Source organism: Scatophagus argus, chromosome 9, assembly GCF_020382885.2.
Source record: "Scatophagus argus isolate fScaArg1 chromosome 9, fScaArg1.pri, whole genome shotgun sequence".
NCBI classification, from domain to species: Eukaryota; Metazoa; Chordata; class Actinopteri; family Scatophagidae; genus Scatophagus; species Scatophagus argus.
In genome coordinates, this window is record NC_058501.1 from 2,875,984 (window position 1) to 2,894,001 (window position 18,018).

An 18,018-nucleotide genomic window follows, 5' to 3' on the forward strand; every position below is an offset into this window, starting at 1 on the left:
CAACACCCACTGTGCTCTACCTGCTCAACACCAAATAGCAACAGGTGAACATAGTGGAGCATTTAGCAGATGAACAGCCATATTTAGAGTTAAAAGAGCGTGAATGTGGGACTGGAAACAACATGCTAAGTGAATGATAATGTTGGTATGTGTCTATATGAGGTGTCTTCTAGTTTACCCTAGCAAGTGAAAAGATAACGATATGTTCTGTCCTCAACTTGTTTCTGCTGCCTCTAAGTGGCCAAAATTAATGTTGCGGCCAACAAAATTAACGGTTATTGCAGGTTGTAAGTGTAGTTAGACAGGCTGACAGGTTGTTAGTTAGGTAGACATATTCGTTTCATTTTGTTGAGAGTGCAGGGACAGTGGTTACACACAGAGGTTATTGACAGTAAAACATTTGTTATATAATTTACAACATACAACTGCTATGTCTTGTATTAACAGATTTTAATTGTAAAGATCATGAGAAACGGTTATATGGTGTTTGTGTGAAAATTTTAGGTTCACAGGGCCTAAAACTTCATATATCAAGCTATTCTCCCTGTTGCCATAATTTTAGCCATGATGGTGGAGCTTTTGGGAGTGCAGTATGTGCTGGCCAGTCAGTCACTTAGTTGGTCTGTCCAGAGTGAGATATCTTAACAGTTATTTGAAGATTTGCTAGGATATTTGTTGTGGATATTTGTTAGCCTCAGGTTGATCCATACTGGCTTTGGTGATCCCCTGACATTTCATCTAGTGCCACCAGCAGGTCAAAGTTTAAATTATGCAGTGAAATATTTCAACATCTGATAAATACATTAGCATAAAAGTTAAAGGTAAAATGAATTAAAGTAATCAAAAACATTAATATTCCAAGATGATACTTTTAAAAGTGATGTTAATCCCCTGATTTTTCATCAAGCATCATCAAGTCAAAATTTAAAGGTCCTCTTTGTAGGATTTAGTGGCATATAGCAATGTGGTTGCAGGCACCTATCAAGTTAACACTCCTTGTCTCACCCTCCCCTACAGTGACCGCTAAAACATGAAAAGCACGAAAGCCACCACTCAAGAGTTGGTCAGGAAAACAACAGTTCTTTGCTTCAGGTGACTTATGAACTAATGAACACATAATTATGAATACTCTATTCCATTTTGTCCCCTTAATTTTGCAGACTAGACCTTTAAATTTGTTCAATATGTAAATGATCAAACACCGAACTAGTGACACTCCTTTCAGTCTGTGTTTACTGCTAATTAGTATGCTAATATGGTGACAATGGCACACTACGTTGCCAAAAGTATTCGCTGCCTTTACACGCATAGGAACTTAAGTGACATGCCATATGACGTCAGCCCATCCTTTGCAGCTATAAGAGCTTCAACTCCTCTGGGAAGGCTTTCCACAAAGTTTAGGAGTGTGTTTATGGGAATTTTTGACCGTCCTTCCAGAAGCGCATTTGTGAGGTCAGACACTGATGTTGGACAAGAAGGCCTGGCTCACAGTCTTCGCTCTAATTCATCCCAAAGATGTTCTATTGGGTTGAGGTCGGGACAGGAGTTCAAGTTCTTTCACACCAAACTCGCTCATCCATGTCTTTATGGACCTTCGCTTTGTGCACCGGTGCGTAGTCATGTTGGAACAGGAAGGGGCCATTCCCAAACTGTTCCCACAAAGTTGAGAGCATGGAATTGTCCAAAATCTCTTGGTATGCTGAAGCATTCAGAGTTCCTTTGACTGGAACTAAGGGGCCAAGCCCAGCTCCTGAAAAACAACCCCACACCATAATCAACCCTCCAACAAACTTCACACTTGGCACAGTGCAGTCAGACAAGTACCGTTCTCCTGGCAACCACCAAACCCAGACTCATCCATCAGATTGCCAGATGGAGAAGCGTGATTCATCATTCCAGAGAATGCGTCTCCACTGCTCTAGAGTCCAGTGGTGGCGTGCTTTACACCACTGCTTCCAAAGCTTTGCATTGTGCTTGGTGATGAATGGCTTAGATGCAGCTGCTCGGCCATGGAAACCCATTCCATGTAGCTCTCTGCACACTGTTCTTGCGCTAATCTGAAGGCCACATGAAATTTGGAGGTAGTGATTGCAGAAGGTTGGCGACCTCTGCACACTGTGTGCATCAGCATCGACTGACTCCACTCTGCCATTTTACATGGCCTGCCACTTTATGGCTGAGTTGCTGTCATTCTTTCACAAATGTTTGTAGAAGCAGTCTGCATGCCTATGTGCTTGATTTTATCCACCTGTGGCCATGGAGGTGATTGGAACACCTGAATTCAATTATTTGAATGGGTGAGTGAATACTTTTGGCAATATAGTGTATATATCACACCTGATAAAGCATTAGCCTGTTAGCATTATCGCTGTAAACATTTTAGCATTTTTTTACAGCACTGTACCTGTACAGGACCTTACAGAGCTGCTAGCAGAGCTGTAGATTCTTAGTCATGTTACTTCAAAACTTGATAACAGTTAGTTGTTCAATAATAGGGATATACATGTACTACATGATTAAACTACGTAATGATGGATAAATGATTGAAATTGTGACATGTCATCACATCTTTCATCATGTTAAAAGGCTGATAATGGCAACAAGTAAGTCCCTTGCTTTTTTTTTTTTTTTTTTGGTCTGAACAGACATCCCCCCAGATAGAGTGCATAAAAAGTGAATGAAAGACCACTGGAGAACAGAAGCAAGACAGACAGAAAGGAGAATAGCAAGTGTCATACATCAGTTTAATGAGGGTGACGTTGACAGAAATAACTGCAGAGCCGCTTCTGCTCTCAAATCAATAGCCTGGCTCTTTATGGCACTCTAAATAATGCAATAACTGCATCCTGACACTTATTTCTATACGAATTATGTTACTGGCACTGCCCTCACATCTTGTTTACAAAGTCATTTGGGGAGTAAGTTTCTCTATATGCATGTCAGTGCCATGTACTGAAACTACACTCTCTGCATAAGCAACAGCAGAGGAAAAACATATTTTTTTTCTCACTGTAAAAATTAAAATAATAGCCCATTACATTTTACAATAATGATATTTGAATTGTGCTACTTTTGTCAGCTGATTAATAGTTACACGTTTCTTGATGGTTGTCGATTCTACAATTACCCCCAGCCCCAAACCTCAATTATAGTGGGGTAAAGGGCAGTTAAAAGCTGATTATATTTACAATAGATTTTAAGGCTAAAATATCTGACTAGTGAATTGAAGGTCTGAAAATTGCCACCATTAATCAAAGTAGAATTTAACCATGGAGGCATTTCAGTAGATTTCTGGTAGGACTAAATTTGACTTGGACCATGAGTAGGGCCTTAATGCAAGACGATGTAATTTTTTCTTAGCAGCAGCAGATGCTGCCTCTGCTGTCGGAAGTGATAATTACAGGTCACTGGCATGTTACATTCTGTTGAAATCAAGGTCTCGGAAAACTTGGAACACTCAAAATCTTGTGTTGCAAGCCTGGAAATGTAAAATCCCACTGAGTGAGACTGTTTAGAAACCCTGCTGTTGCATTGCTGGACTAGGCTATTGTGTATTTGATTGATTGATGAATATATAAATTGATTTATTAAATGTAAAAAAAAATGTTTATTTTAAAAATTAAATTCTGTTTCCTCTGTGTCAAGTTTATCACTCCAGCTTTTAGTATTTACTGCTTAAATATGCCATATTTTGCTGCACAACATTACAGTGTGCATCCACTGATGACAGAAATCGGAGGGGTTGTGCATGAACATACCAGCTCTTTGAACAAGAGATAGAGAGACAGAAATTAGACTGGTCACATACCTTTCTTCACACAAGTATGAGAAAACAAGCAGCTAATGGGAGGTCTCCATAATGACAGGGAACTATGCCCTCAAATAAGTACATACATGCCCTGTTGGCCGTCAGTAAGGACATGTCACTGTGGTCTAGCACATTATTTTGAGATGAAAAAATAAGTGTATTTCTCTCCTTCTCCTTTATATCTGTCCTACATATGTATATATATGTTTATATGCAGTATATTGAAAAGATTTGATGTTTTGATGGGGGGGGTATGTAACCATTTATAGCCACACAAAACGTTGGTCAGTTAGTCCACTACTTTAGTCCTGACATTTACAGTTCCCAGAGAACAACATCTTGGTGAACCCTTTGTTTTCATCAAATGCTCCTAACAGGTTTATATCTGCTCTTATCTTAGCTTATCTTTATTTCTTTATTCTTCTGACCCTTGTTAGCTTCCACCAACCTTGTTTCAACCTTGTTTCCAGCGTTAGCAGGTATCACTTTTCAGCGAAAAAACAAAACAAAACAAAACTGGGACTGTTTGTCAGGTGGTTGGCCTATTTATTTTGGTGGTCTCAAAAGTGAAAACACAACTGCATTTCAGAAAGCTCAACAGCATTTAACAAAACAAAGAATAACATTTCAAAAGACACAACTACATTTTACAAAAGATAACTACATGGCTGTTCGGTTTAGCAGTCTCCCTGTCTCGCTTGTGCTAATTCTTTTGGCATGCTTTCAGGCTCCCAGAGGACATTTCAGTGTCACATTGAAAGTACTCTTGGGCTGATCAATTGTACATTGATGATTGAAGGAATGTTTGGCGGTTAGTTTTTTCCTACATGTACTTCTATCTTCTTCTAACGTCTGTCTTGACTTACTACTAACATGTAGAATTTGCATCCTGCTGTGTATTTTGAAATTATTTTGGTGGAGTAACATGTCTGCCAGCTGAGCCCCATTAATTAGCACACGTAATGAGTAAATTTTAAATCCTTAATTCCAAAAGGAAGTTGCTATCCCTTGTCCATGGATCTGACATCTCGCATCTGCATTCTTCATATGCCTCACCAAAACACTGGTCTGCACTTTATTAGTGTGGTTAACATCATGGATATGGTGTACTTTGTGATAATACTCCACACTGAAATGCTTGGTTAGGGTTAGGAAAGGAATTACGTTTTGCTTTAAAATACCTGATTTTGTCACCCCAACCATGGCTGGATACACTCCTAGTGTGTCCTTCAAAATACAGTGCAGACTGTTCTTGTCTCAAAATATAAATCTTGCTAAAATGATCCACTATGTTGGCCGTTTTAGGGGGTTTAAATAGTGGTTTCTTCTTTGGCAGCAATCATGTCCCGGTGTCATGCCAAAGCCAATCCTTCCACCTTTGAGAAATTCATGTAATACATATGCAGGACACAAAACTATCTGTCGCTTGCAGAAACATACAGTTTTGCACATGACTGGTAATGGCACACCTAGACTTGTAGGTGACAGACTATGGTTCTAAATGTCACTATGGTTTCTGATAGGAGATGTTCAACAATCACGTTCGGGTTTGTGGACAGACCTTGTCGGTGGTTTCACTTATGCTGTCAGCCTTTGAATGCTGTCCCCTCACAAGCCTATCTGCATATTAGCTCCAGTTTCTCTGTGACCCTGAAAACAAACAAGTGAGTACTGGGAGCCGTAGATCAATAGATAGAGAGTAAAAGAATTTGTAATCATTTAGCCCCCTTTAAATCCTCTTTTTGCATTGCTTTGTCATTTTGCTCCACAATAGCTGGATTACACTGTGACTATGATGTGATACACATCCTCGACACTCCACTTTACTCAAGGGAATAAACTGCAGTTCTGATGTAGTATCATAACAGCCTGTTGTCACTCTTGAGTAGCTATCACACAAGTGAGAGTCAGTGTTCAGATTGTTATTGTAATTCACAGTGTGGATCAGCAACACAATGTGGGCAATTGTAGGCAAGATAGTGTTTTTGCAAAGGATTTTGAAGGATTTGTGCTGTCCTGGAGGTGCAGTGTGTGCATGTGTGTGTGTTGATCAAACTGTGTCACAACTTGAGCAGAACTTGAGTATTTTTTTTTTTTTTTTTGCTGTTTTCCTACTGAATTTTAAACATGCATATATGCCACATTTCAAACACCTTTTTCCCTGCTGATAAATATTAAAGAATTAATGCAGTGGATACATGTTATATTTAGACTCCAAAGCTGCTTTAGTCACTGTGAAACACAGCACACACTCCAGCACTGAAAGAGGCTTATTCAAATGATGTTAAAAGCTAAGTTGACAACGCAGAGCGGAAATTCAGGAGCGCCGAAATGCTGCAGTGATATGACAGGAAGTAAATATTGAAAGAAAAATTGATATTTAGTAAGTTTTGACTAATCATTTCAAACAGGGATGCAGAAACATCATCATATTTGACTTTCTCTTTACCAGCTTACATGAGCATGGTATGCATGAGGACATTATTTTGATTGATGCTTAACAAACTGGCCCTGGACAAATATTTGTATAAATTAAACAAATATGAGGTATTTTGCCATGTGTGCTGCAGACTGTCTGAATTTCTGTCCCTCTGAAATAGAGATCTGAGCCAGTGAAGGGGAACTTGTGAGCTGTTGCCAGAGTTAGTGGAGTTCTTTGGGCCTGGTATCGTTAATCCATGTCTATGAACAAGTGTGACAATAAGCTCTCTGTCTGAACAGCAATCCTCTTAGGCGAAGCTTTGTGGGTAAACTCGCCTCATGCAAATTCTAAACCCTATTAGCTTTGAGGGACTAGTCAGCTGCATTGAGATTAATGGCCAAGTGACTACTTGATTTAATAGGGTTATTTCACATCTTCCGGGGGGAAAATAAACAACAAAGTTAATGCAAGACATTTGTCACTGATGTTCTCAATCTCTCTTCTCTAAGTGGGAGAAGTTTCTTGTACGTATAGATGTGTTTCTTGCTCAGCCAGGCTTAGTAGACGGTAAATGTCGGTATGCTTAGTCTGAGAGTAAGAAGTAATTATTTTAAATAAGTTCCATTTATTTGGACTGTGAAAAACCAAAGGTAGAAAGTTTTTGTGCATTGTGGTAAATTACAGCATGGGAATATCTGAAACTGTATTAGAGATAAATGCAGCGAAGAAAGTGCTGTGCAATTTTTTCATTACAGAGTAAAAAATGAAAATCCTTATTTATCTTTTTCCATGCCGTCAGCTTACTCCAAACTTTGCTGCAAGGGATTACTGGCTGGGTGGGTAAGGCTCTGTCACCACAAAGTGGGAGACAACGCACTGTGACAACGGTGATCTGAGAGTGCTGCCGACTCCTCCAACTCACAGCTGTGGAGGAATGATTAGCCCAAAGTTGAGCAGAAGTGTTTAAATACTTCCTCGTGACCTTTAATCCCCAGTCAAATCAAAATGCCACCCTTCCCTCCACTGCAGAACACAAGCAAACACTTCACTGTCTGTTTGTCTGCCCAGCTCCCAGCATGCTCTGCTAACAGCTTTCCAGAAGATCTGAGATTTTCTAAAGCCGACTGATTACCTTAACAGGTGAAATGAGTGTCATCCTCCAGTGGAGGGTTTAATCCTGGATCATATCATATGAGGACTACCATGGAACTGGGACAGCTCGGAATGACAGGAGCTGTTAAGTAGTTTGAAACAGTTTGAAAGCTTTTTACTGTTATACTCTGACTGACTGACAGCGGTCAGGGCAGTCAACAGGAGTAGTTCTGATAAACTTAAGCCTGGTTCAGACTACACAAGTCCAGATTCTATACAGAGTTTAAACTGAATTCTGAAAGGAGAACTTTCCTCTCTCTAACTTCAAATGTGCACGGTCTACAAGACAAAATAGCAGTGCATCACAAACTACAGCATGTTTATTAAGATTATTGTGCCAGGTAGCAATGCACCACCTCAGACGAAGGCTTCTCATGCCGTCTCATATGGAAGCAGATGTGTGCAGAGTGGACATGACATGATGCAACCGCTTGCTGTGAGGAAAAAAAAAACAAAAGCAGAAAACTTAACGAGTCTGGATAAGAAAATGTTAGGGGTTACGTTACGGGTCACGTATGTCTCTTTTTCAAAAAGAACTGGAGCTGAATTAATATCTGTTAGCTGCTATCTGCTTGCTAAAGTTAGCTGGTGATGGAATGTAACTAAATGAATCTATGTAAGTACTGTAATTAAGTACAATGCGCTTGAGTGTTTCCATCCTCTTTGACCTAGAACACAGTACATACATACGTATATTTGTATAATTTACTTGTACTTTCTTCCACTAGTGATCTAACTCTCATTAGTTGATACTTTTGCACATTTGATATCAGATACTTTGACTTTTACTTGAGTACTTTTTGTATGGGTGACTTTTACTAAAGTGACAGTTTAGCACAATATTTTTATTTTAGCTCAGCTATGCTCAATTTTAGCTCATGATTTTGATATACCTAGCTCATGCTGTAGGGACTGCCATTTCTGCAAGCATTAGAATCTAAATACAGATGGTCTGGGCAGGTAATAGTTGTGGTTCATTTTCCCCTGTTTTTTCCCAGTGCTCCTCTATCTCTCTCCTGGCTTTCAGTTCCTGTTCTGACTGCACACCTGCCCTGCATCAGCCTTATTAATCCTGCTGTGTTCCCAGTGTTTTCCCCAGCCAATCAGTTCCTCCTGTTTCCTCACCTCAGTCCATTCACATGTGCTTCTCAACCTACACTTCATTCCCTCGTTAGTTTATTTTGTGTTTTAATTCAGTTTGCCATTCTGTCTTTGTCAGGTCATCAGTTTGCCTTCCTCTGTGGTCTTGTTTTGTCATACTGTTCACCCTGCATCTGGGTTCAAATGCTCCATTCAACTTGTGACAGGTGAAATCAAAACTTTCCATGTGATTATTTACCAATATTGACAATAACCATAACATTTCAAATTAAATATTGATATCATGTTCATAATACACATGATATAATAATATTGTGTAAAACAAATTCAGTACAGATGTTAGGTCATGTGGATCTTCAGTCAGTTGATCTGGTTGCCTTTTCACCATTCATTCTGGCATAATTGTTCTTTTTGTACACTTTTGTGTAAATGCGATTACAGACCGTCTCCACCTCCCTACACCCATATGTTGAGAATAATTTATTTGTTAAAATGATCAATAATCAAATTTAAAAATACATTTGGGTGATGGAATTTTTTAAAATTTCGTATCAATATCACAATAATATCATTGTTGGGATTTTTTTTATTTATAATAAATAACATCATGATAATCAATCTGATATCATGACAACTTTAAGCTGTCTTCACATTATAAGAAATATGCTCTTTGCTCACTTCAACACAGGGCACAGGTCTGCAACAGCTTAAGTCAAATTTAAAATAAATTGACACACCTGTCAAAATTGCCACCAAAAAGCACCAGTGACAATTTCGATAGGTGTGCCACGCAAAGTGTAGAGCTTGGCTGTGTTGGGCACCACCATTGTCTCCAAAGGAAAGCAATGGGACAGCCAGCGCAGAGTGTGTTTACAGCTGGTTATGTGTTGAGGCCATTAATCCAAACAGTGGATAAGAGAATGTGATATTTAAGAATACATTGTATTTTTCAATAATACTAAAAAAAGAAAAAAGAAAACAAAACAGGTTTAGGTTACTGTGTGCAAGTGAATGCACTAACAGTGAAGGCTCAAAAATGATGCTCTGCTTCACTGTCACAAAGTAGCAATGACCTCTTGACCTGTCCTCAATATATAAATATGCTCTTCACTGAATGTTGTCCAGATCACAAACTCATTATGTTAAGTATTTTTTTTTCTGTTTTGCATTCCAGGGATTAACATTTAACTTGTGTTTGGTTGGTTTGATAAAATATCTCAAAATGTATTAATTTTTCCAAATCATGTTTTTGGATTGTGCACTCAAAGGAATATCAATCAAACTAGTTACTTAAAAACATTTCATATGTATGTAAATCTGACCTGAACAATGTGCTGATTACAGATTGCAGATTACTGAATACTGATTATTATTATTATTACAATAATATTACAAGGCCATCTCAGGTAAAACCCCCTTTTTTTCCCCTTCAAGTGCCGTGGTGGATAACAAAACAAGTGACAAATACAAAAGAATGCAAAATAAGATCAGGCATTATCCTTACAGGAACAAAGCAGTAAACAGCAGACAGAGGCATGACAGGGTATGTGGGTGTTGAAAATGATGACAGTGATTACAGTTTACCCCTTCAGTTTGTAATTGTTTATATGAGGTACTGGCTGTAATATCATACACAATGTTATTCTAAATCTTTTCTGGAAGAGCAGAAAATTAACAAGTTGGCTTTAAACACAGGTGCAAAGCTGAATGATGTGAAATCACCCTATGAAGGTCTTGAGTTGTGAGGAGTTTTGAGCACAAAAACAATTTGGGTCTTGTCAGAAAATGGTTGTGTTCTACCTTAAAATGTCAGGTTTTGTTGCCACAAAGATGACTGCAAAATGTCTCAACATCTCTTGCTTGGCAAACGTCTTGTCTAAGTTTCAGAAATGTTGGTAACACTTTCTTTGAAGACCCCCATCTATAGTGGGGGCATTCATAATGTAATGCAATGCATTCATAATGCAGAATGATTACATTCATAAACTCTGATAATGCTTTCTGATGAACTATATCAACTTTCACAAAGCCTGATAGATGTTTATAATTAATAAGTGTCTTAAGCTATAAACTAGAGGTTGACTGATGGGGTTTATAATATATAATGACTACATAAGCCCACCTATATACTGTTATGGTGCATCAGAAAGAGTTAGGTGTGTTTTGGAATGTATTAATGAATGCCCCTATAATGCCCAGAAGATGTAGTTACCTAAATGTCAATATAGTACGTATGAAACATACAAATTTAACATGTCTGTGAAAACATATTCGGGAAACTGGACGGCTATATAAGGTAGCCTGTAAACATGAACTGGTCACTATTTTGTGACAAGTCACAAATGTTAAGCTGTTTGTGAGGGTTTTTTTGGACACCTTAAACCACCAGTTCTTCCAGGTACTTGATGTGATTGATTGAGGGTAAACATTAAACCAATAAAGCCTTCAGTTTTGTGAGGACCTCTGGACATTTCAGTCCTCCACCACACAAATCCTGTTGGCTTGGCCTCCACAACATTACAGAGATGCCATTCATCCTACTACTGACTGACAATCAATGGTGGTGCCAAGGAACCAGTTTTGGCTGTGATTGATATGAGCTATTAGCTTCCTGCATCTGGACACTGTGTTCTGGAAATGGGGCAGGACAGCACTGACCCACCTATTGAGTCTGTATTGATCTAAACTAGATTGAAACCTCTAAATCTCCCAAGACTCTGGGAACCACTATAACTGCCTCACTCACGTATAGATCACAACGTTGTTTAGTGTTGGATTTTGTAATGTTTCTAGCTAATTGCAGGTCTTGAAATACGGTCAGTGTCTGAATGGTAAGGTAATCTCAAAAATCTCTAGGTTTTGTGTATTTCAAGTGTTTGCTAATTTACATCTGTATCATGTATTCTATAGAAAATGTGACTTTGTAGGGAAAAATTCAAGAACAACTCAAATTTGTGATATTCAGCAATGTTTTTGTTATGGAAATTAACTAAGATAAAACAACACACAACTAAATTAACCTGGGGGGAATGCTTGTATTGGCATAGGTCTATTTTGGCACTGAAAAACGTAGGCTGCAGTTCAGTAGTTAGGAAAATTGTCTCACTTTACTTCTGTCATGGTGCTCTGCTTTGATGACACATTGTTGACAGCTGCACTAATATTTTCTGATTGTTTTGGGTCCTCTAATACCACTACTGACACTGAAACATTTGTTGTCTTTGTCTGCCATCTCCAAGGACTTGAGGTTGTGTAATGTGACATTAGCGTAAAATTTGTCCTTTTGCTCTTTGGTAATATTTTTTGAATAAACCTTGCATAAAAATAAAGCCGAACCTTTAACCTTAAATACCAGTTTAGCGGCACTGGTTATGCTAATGATCAAATGTCGCATTTCACCTCCTCATGAAGAGGTGACTTACATCAGGCTGGAAAGAGTAAATCTTCACAGAAAGAAAGAGAAGTTTAGGATAAGAATACAAAAATGCTTTTGCATAAGGCCTTTGTCAAGCAGAAAGTACACTGTGTTAACTTTTTCAATAATTAACTTACCAAGTGTTTTAGTAGCAGAAACCAAAGAACATGATTCCAAAATACAAACCAGAGCTGCTAGTGCCCAAGTACTCATAACTTCTTTTCAGATTAAGGATGTTCCACTTACAGGATTGATGAAAACAGTAAAAAATCTTGCAAGTGAATATTGTCCAGGCAGCAACGATTATTATTTACAAAACGCTACACAGATATATCTTTTGGGACATGGTGTTCATTTTGGCAAGCCTGACTTTTTTAATTACTTTTGGAGAAAAGCAGAAAATGTGACACCACTTTCAGAAAAACAACATGTTTTCCATTCGCAGAACTTGAGTTTCTTACTTTTGTGGGTGTATTGTAAGGAGCCTGATACACTGTAGCACTAGTCAGCCCATGTCTTGGATTTTTTTCAACGTTTGATGCAGTTGCTGTCAGTGAGGACCCGGCGAAAGCAGTGCTAATACAGCTTTCTATACATGTTAATTCATGGGATGTCACCTATTTATGGTTGGCAGGTGCTCATTATGATTCATTAAAGGGTAAAGGAGGGTTGTAAAAATGAACTTGGCAATCTTTAAAGGGCTTTTGTTTTGTGCATGATTCATTTTCTATGAATCAGAGCCAAGTCAATTTCAATCATAAATTAAGTCTGAATTTATTATTTTCACTTTTATTGAAAATCATAAATTCTGAAGTCTGAATTCTGAGTAACCATCCCATAGTACCCGTCTTTGATTGAAGGAGGGATTCCAATTTATTAAAATAGGTTTGATTGTTATAGTTTTGGCCACCATTACTTTGTTATTGGTCAACCTAATGTAAACATCCATCACAGTATACAGATCTACTTCCTGTTTCAACTTCAACACACTTGCCATAGTTGTGTGCCTGCATAGTTGACCTGTACAAAGAGGGATGATTACCGCATCTGCTGGTGTCTCAGCAAGACACGAAAGGTAGGACACATGGCTTTGAACTACCTGCTTACCACATTTGCGTCAAAATGAGATGATCAGAGTAACTTCTCCACACCATGTAGAATAACGTGCAGAGCGAGAAAGTCCCAAATATGAGCTTCACCATGGAGAACAGGCCGAGAAGAGAAAGAGTTTACGTCTCATGTGGAGCCAAACATCACTGACCTTTCAAAGCTAAGTTGTATTTCTGCCTAAACGTAATCAAAGTGCCATTTCAAGTCTTCAGGAAATTAAGTGATAATTAAGTGATGATGGAAACACACTTCTGTGTGTGTGTGTGTGTTTTGCGGAAGTGGGATGTGGCGGTGGGGTTTGGGTGTTCTCTGTGGTGGCAGGGAGGCCGAGCTTTGATGTGGTCATGACTGGCAACACTCTGTGACTGTGTGAGCCAAGCAGACACAGTCAACCCACAGCCTCTGATCTCTACAAAGAGCTAACTATACCTCTCTCTCTCACACACACACACACACACACACACACACACACACTAACATACACACTCTAAACACACACAGATCTACCTTGACAGAAATCTGCTTTATGCATCTCCTTTCCTCCTAAACTGGCATCTTTCCAGTTGATCAGGATTGCAACATTGTGCAGAAGGGCACAAAATCACCAATCTGACGGACGCCTTAGGTCTATTCATGGACGAGCTCTGTAGTGTAGTCATGTTCATTCTCCTGTCAAACTTCATAGCCCTCTCATCACTCTTTCCCTCCCTATCGCTCTCTCTATCCTCTCCCTCTCTGCTACTCCCCTCCTCCTGTTTGCCTTTCCTGCGTTATTCTGATCTTGCTGATCTCCTCTTACTCTTTTTCTTCATTTTTTAAATTCCATTAAATGTTTCTGTTGATGATTGATTGACATTTGATTTATTTATTTTTTTTTTTGATATTATCTACCTGTTGGTTATGGGAGCTTCTAATTCTAAATCCTCATTCTAGTTCTACTTTTTGAATTTGGCAGAAATGCATACATATGAAGTGCCTGGCTCTTTTCAACTAATACAGTTTTAATCTTTTCTTTATCACTCCCAGGCTTGGAAGTCCTTGAGTCCATCAGAAAACCTTGGGAAGCAAAAAATTATCTGCCTTCCTCACTTATTTCAATTCAATTTAATCTTCTTTATTAGTATTGCCACAGTAACTGAATAAAATAAATAATATTTGTTCCTGTGTCTCCATGATTGTTTTTGCTGCACCTCTCTCACTGTCTCTCTCTTTGTCCCTTGCTATCCCGACTGGACTGTGTGTGTAATGACATGTATTACTGGTGTTGTGGGGGTTCATTTTCTTTTCGGGACAAAACAGAAGACCTCACAATGTAATCATTAAATTTGTATGGGTAAAGAAGCAGGTAAATTTAGGCTTATGCCAAAGTTAGGGTTTGGACAATTTTAGAATTAGGCCTATGGTTGCTATGGTTGGGGTGGGTCCCCAGGAAATGAATGTGCGTCAGTGTTTAGTGATGGCCTTTGTATAGACTCATGCATGTGTCTTTGCTAGACTGTCAGCTCTGCCAAATATTACCTTTTTTGACTCATGCAATGTACAAGTGTCACGTGATGGTTGATCTGCTCAGAGGGTGAGGAGCTTCCAGACCCCCAGTTTGCAGACATTTTTGCTTGTTGATGTTCTTTTTTTGAGTTAGCTATCTGCTGCTAGCTACTTTTTTCAATGCCCATTTTTGTGTTGCGTAACACATATCGACACATCACACTCCAGTCCCATTATTCCAACACGGAAACTCGCTCATTTTACACTGACCGATTTGACTGTGTCACCACTTCTGCTGCTGGTTCAGAGGAGGAATAACATTACCTCTTCACTGAGGTGGTATAACAGTACACAACAGTCCTACCTTAAACAGGCTTGTGTAAAGGGGGTTTGTAAGTTTCATCCATCTCTGTTTATTGATTATATAATAATTCATACACAGGGTGGGGCGAACCTAAATTGATCCTAAATTCATATTTTGATCATATTCGTTCATGTAAACATAATCCTCAGAATCTTCTTTCTCACAGGTCTCATCTCTTAACTGTAATCCAAATAAAAGTGATGTGCTCTAGCCTTTCATGTAGCATGTTAGTCTGCTAGTTGGTGATTAATGAACCACTTCCATCTCAAGCCCTGTAAACTTTGGCCTGGACTTAATTAAAACTCAGCCGTTGACCACCAATCATAAATTACTTCCCACGACCTGTGACACTTTTGGAGTAAAAAAGAACAAATTGGTGTCTCACCACTTAGTAATTCACAAATGAAAAGAAATAACAAGCCCGATGCAGGGCTCCTGTAAGAGCTTCATGTGCTTTGTGTAAGCTGACAGCACCATGGCTAACCATGAGGCAGTGGGGTCTGCTGGGTGATTGATGCCTGTTGTCTGCTCTGCTTGTGTTTTACAGGTAGCTGCTGTCATTACAGTGACACCACAGGGCTCCTACCCAGTCTGATCCCTGACCTGAGCAGCTGGTTTCCAGTAGGAGGGAGCTGCCCTCCAACGACATCCCTACTCCATCATCCCTGCCTCTGTTTACATGTGCATCAGTCTGGAGATGGAGGCCTTTCTAAGCGTACCAATTTTTCAAGAGTTAGCCCCAGTCTGAGCCTCTCATGTAATCATCATTGTGGTTATGTCTCTCTACCTCTCTCTCTCTCTCTCTCTCTCTCTTTATTTACTGTGGATGTTTATTGTGACTTGAATGTTATCATCAGACGTGAAGTCACAAATGTCAATTCAGTGATTAGATCAGAGGCACAAGCTGGGGTATTTCCTGTATTGGATTTGAATGGTTGCTGTTGTATATCACAGACCTTCAGGTCCTTACTGTGGTGTTTTATCAGAAAACTAGATGAAGGAAGAGCAGGCCTTTCAGGGTGAGACAAGGCAGTTTGAGCTTTACTGTCTTCAGTGCTGTATTGTATGCTTCTTTTATGTATTTTTATGAAAATGAACTTAATATTTATCAGCTTGTAGTGTAATTATTCAGTGTCATACAGTAGCATTTGTTGATATAGTTAATTATTGTTTGACCAAATATATCTTCCCAAATAAAAGTAAGTTCAGGAGCAACAGAAAGTTTTGGCTGTGTTTGTGTATGTATGTTGTATGTAAGCAAATAACACAAAATATAAATAGACACTGCTGTGTCCTTTGGATCTGTTTGATTTGAAAGAAAACTTCAAGTCAATTTTATTTGTGTAACAAAACAAACCAAAACATAACAGAGGTTATGCCAAGGCACTTTTCATATAGAGCAGGGCTCAATTGTAGCCTTTCACTTAGGCTACAGAAAATTAACTTTCCCCCCGAGCAAGAATTTGGCAGCAGCAGCAGCAATTTAAGGCTCCCCTTTAACAGGAACAAACCTGGAGCAGAACCATATCCACCAGTGTTCTTGAGGTCTGCATATTTTTTAAAATCATTTACAAAGGAACCAAACCATGTGCTGACATTTGGAAATAACACAAATTATTTATCTTGCAACACATAAATGAATTATTACTCAAACTGATATTTCATATAATAGCAACCAAAGGAGCCTCAGACAAATAAGCTGCACCTCCAAAACATTCTTATGCACTCCCAGCTGGGCTCCCTGAGGACAATATAGAAAACAACACTACAATGCTTTGAAAGCACAACAGCCAATGATGAAACTCCATTGCTCAGCTACCTGCACAAATGGTGTAACTTTGTCACTCAGCTGACCCTGTAGTCCAGCCACAGGGTCTGTGTGTGTGTGTGTGTGTGTGTTGTCTGTACACTAATTCTTATGTCTTTGTAGGCCTGGCATCCACACCTGGCTCACTGATGAAAAAAGTTAATTGAAAACAATTACCTCCTTTCTCCTGATTGGTCATGGCCAGCCATTTGGCACTGCACACCTGATTCTACTTCTTAAGAAGCCTAAATTCAAGACTGCAAGCCTGATTTTATTTTCAAGACCTCCCTGCTTAAATTTGGGCCAGCAGTCAACAGTCTACTGCAAACTTTAAAGGGAAAGTCACAACATTGAGAAATATGTTCAGTAGCTATCAAAACTAGAGCCAGATGAGAACATCAATATTGATTTCATTTTTGTGTGCCCACTACAAAGAGATCTTTTTTTTTTTTTTTTAAACTCCAGAGTTATGTGGCTCTGAACAAAGTGAATCTCTCAAAATGTTGATTGTTCTTTTCATATACATTTACAGCCGAGATAAATCAAGGTAATTCATCAGTAAGCCATATGCAAGGCAATGAATATAGTATCACTACTCATCTACTCAGAAATCAGTACTAGAATTATATTTCTATATATTAATACAAACTATGAATCAGGAGACTTAAGGCAGCTTAAAGTTGGACATGAGGGACATATGGTGTCTAGCTAAGAATCCCATATACCTTAGCTACACCATATCTGACAAGAGCCTCCTCAAAACTATACTGGACACCAGTGCTACGCATGCTATACAGATATCACATAGAGCCAACAAGGACTGTGATTGGTCAGCCAGGGTCACTTGTGTTTGCTTCTTTACTCCTGGAGATTAGTGAGAGTCAAGACAACAGCAGAATGAATATCCTCCTCTTCAGCAGAACACATGTAATAAAGAGTCATCTTTCAGTCATCATTCTGTATCATAAAGTGAAAGAAAGGACATGAACATATCAACAGCATGAGTTAATCTATAGCAGAAAGGCATTTCTAACAGGATCTCCTATTTAGATGTACCAACAGGCTTAATTTGATCTGTAAGAGGGGTGATTATGCTGTGTGTTTCCACAGGCTGTGTGTTGTTTTTTATGGTCATACAGAGATAAGTATGACATCATACTGTGCATCAGCAGGGTCAAGTCTTAAAACACATCGTTCTTTACTTTCTACCAACAGTGCTGAAAATGTTTTGGGGTTTTTTTTCCCTCGGATTTGTCCATCATCACTGATCTCTTTCTTGACATTTTGGAATTATTAGGTTCTGAAAGCAGCAGCACACTTCAATCAGTAATATTTTCCTCAAACCAAATTGAGT

At 38.9% G+C, this 18,018-nt stretch overlaps 1 protein-coding gene across 1 annotated transcript in view; it reads left to right on the plus strand.

Annotated features, from left to right (window-relative positions):
- The window catches only part of tsnare1 (T-SNARE Domain Containing 1), a 132,798-nt gene extending 116,699 nt beyond the window's left edge, over positions 1-16,099 (plus strand). Inside the window, exon 12 of the mRNA XM_046399447.1 lies at positions 15,405-16,099. The gene's annotated coding sequence lies outside the window, so the exon portion shown is untranslated. The remainder of the gene's footprint in view (positions 1-15,404) is intronic.
- Positions 16,100-18,018: the final 1,919 nt, after the last annotated feature.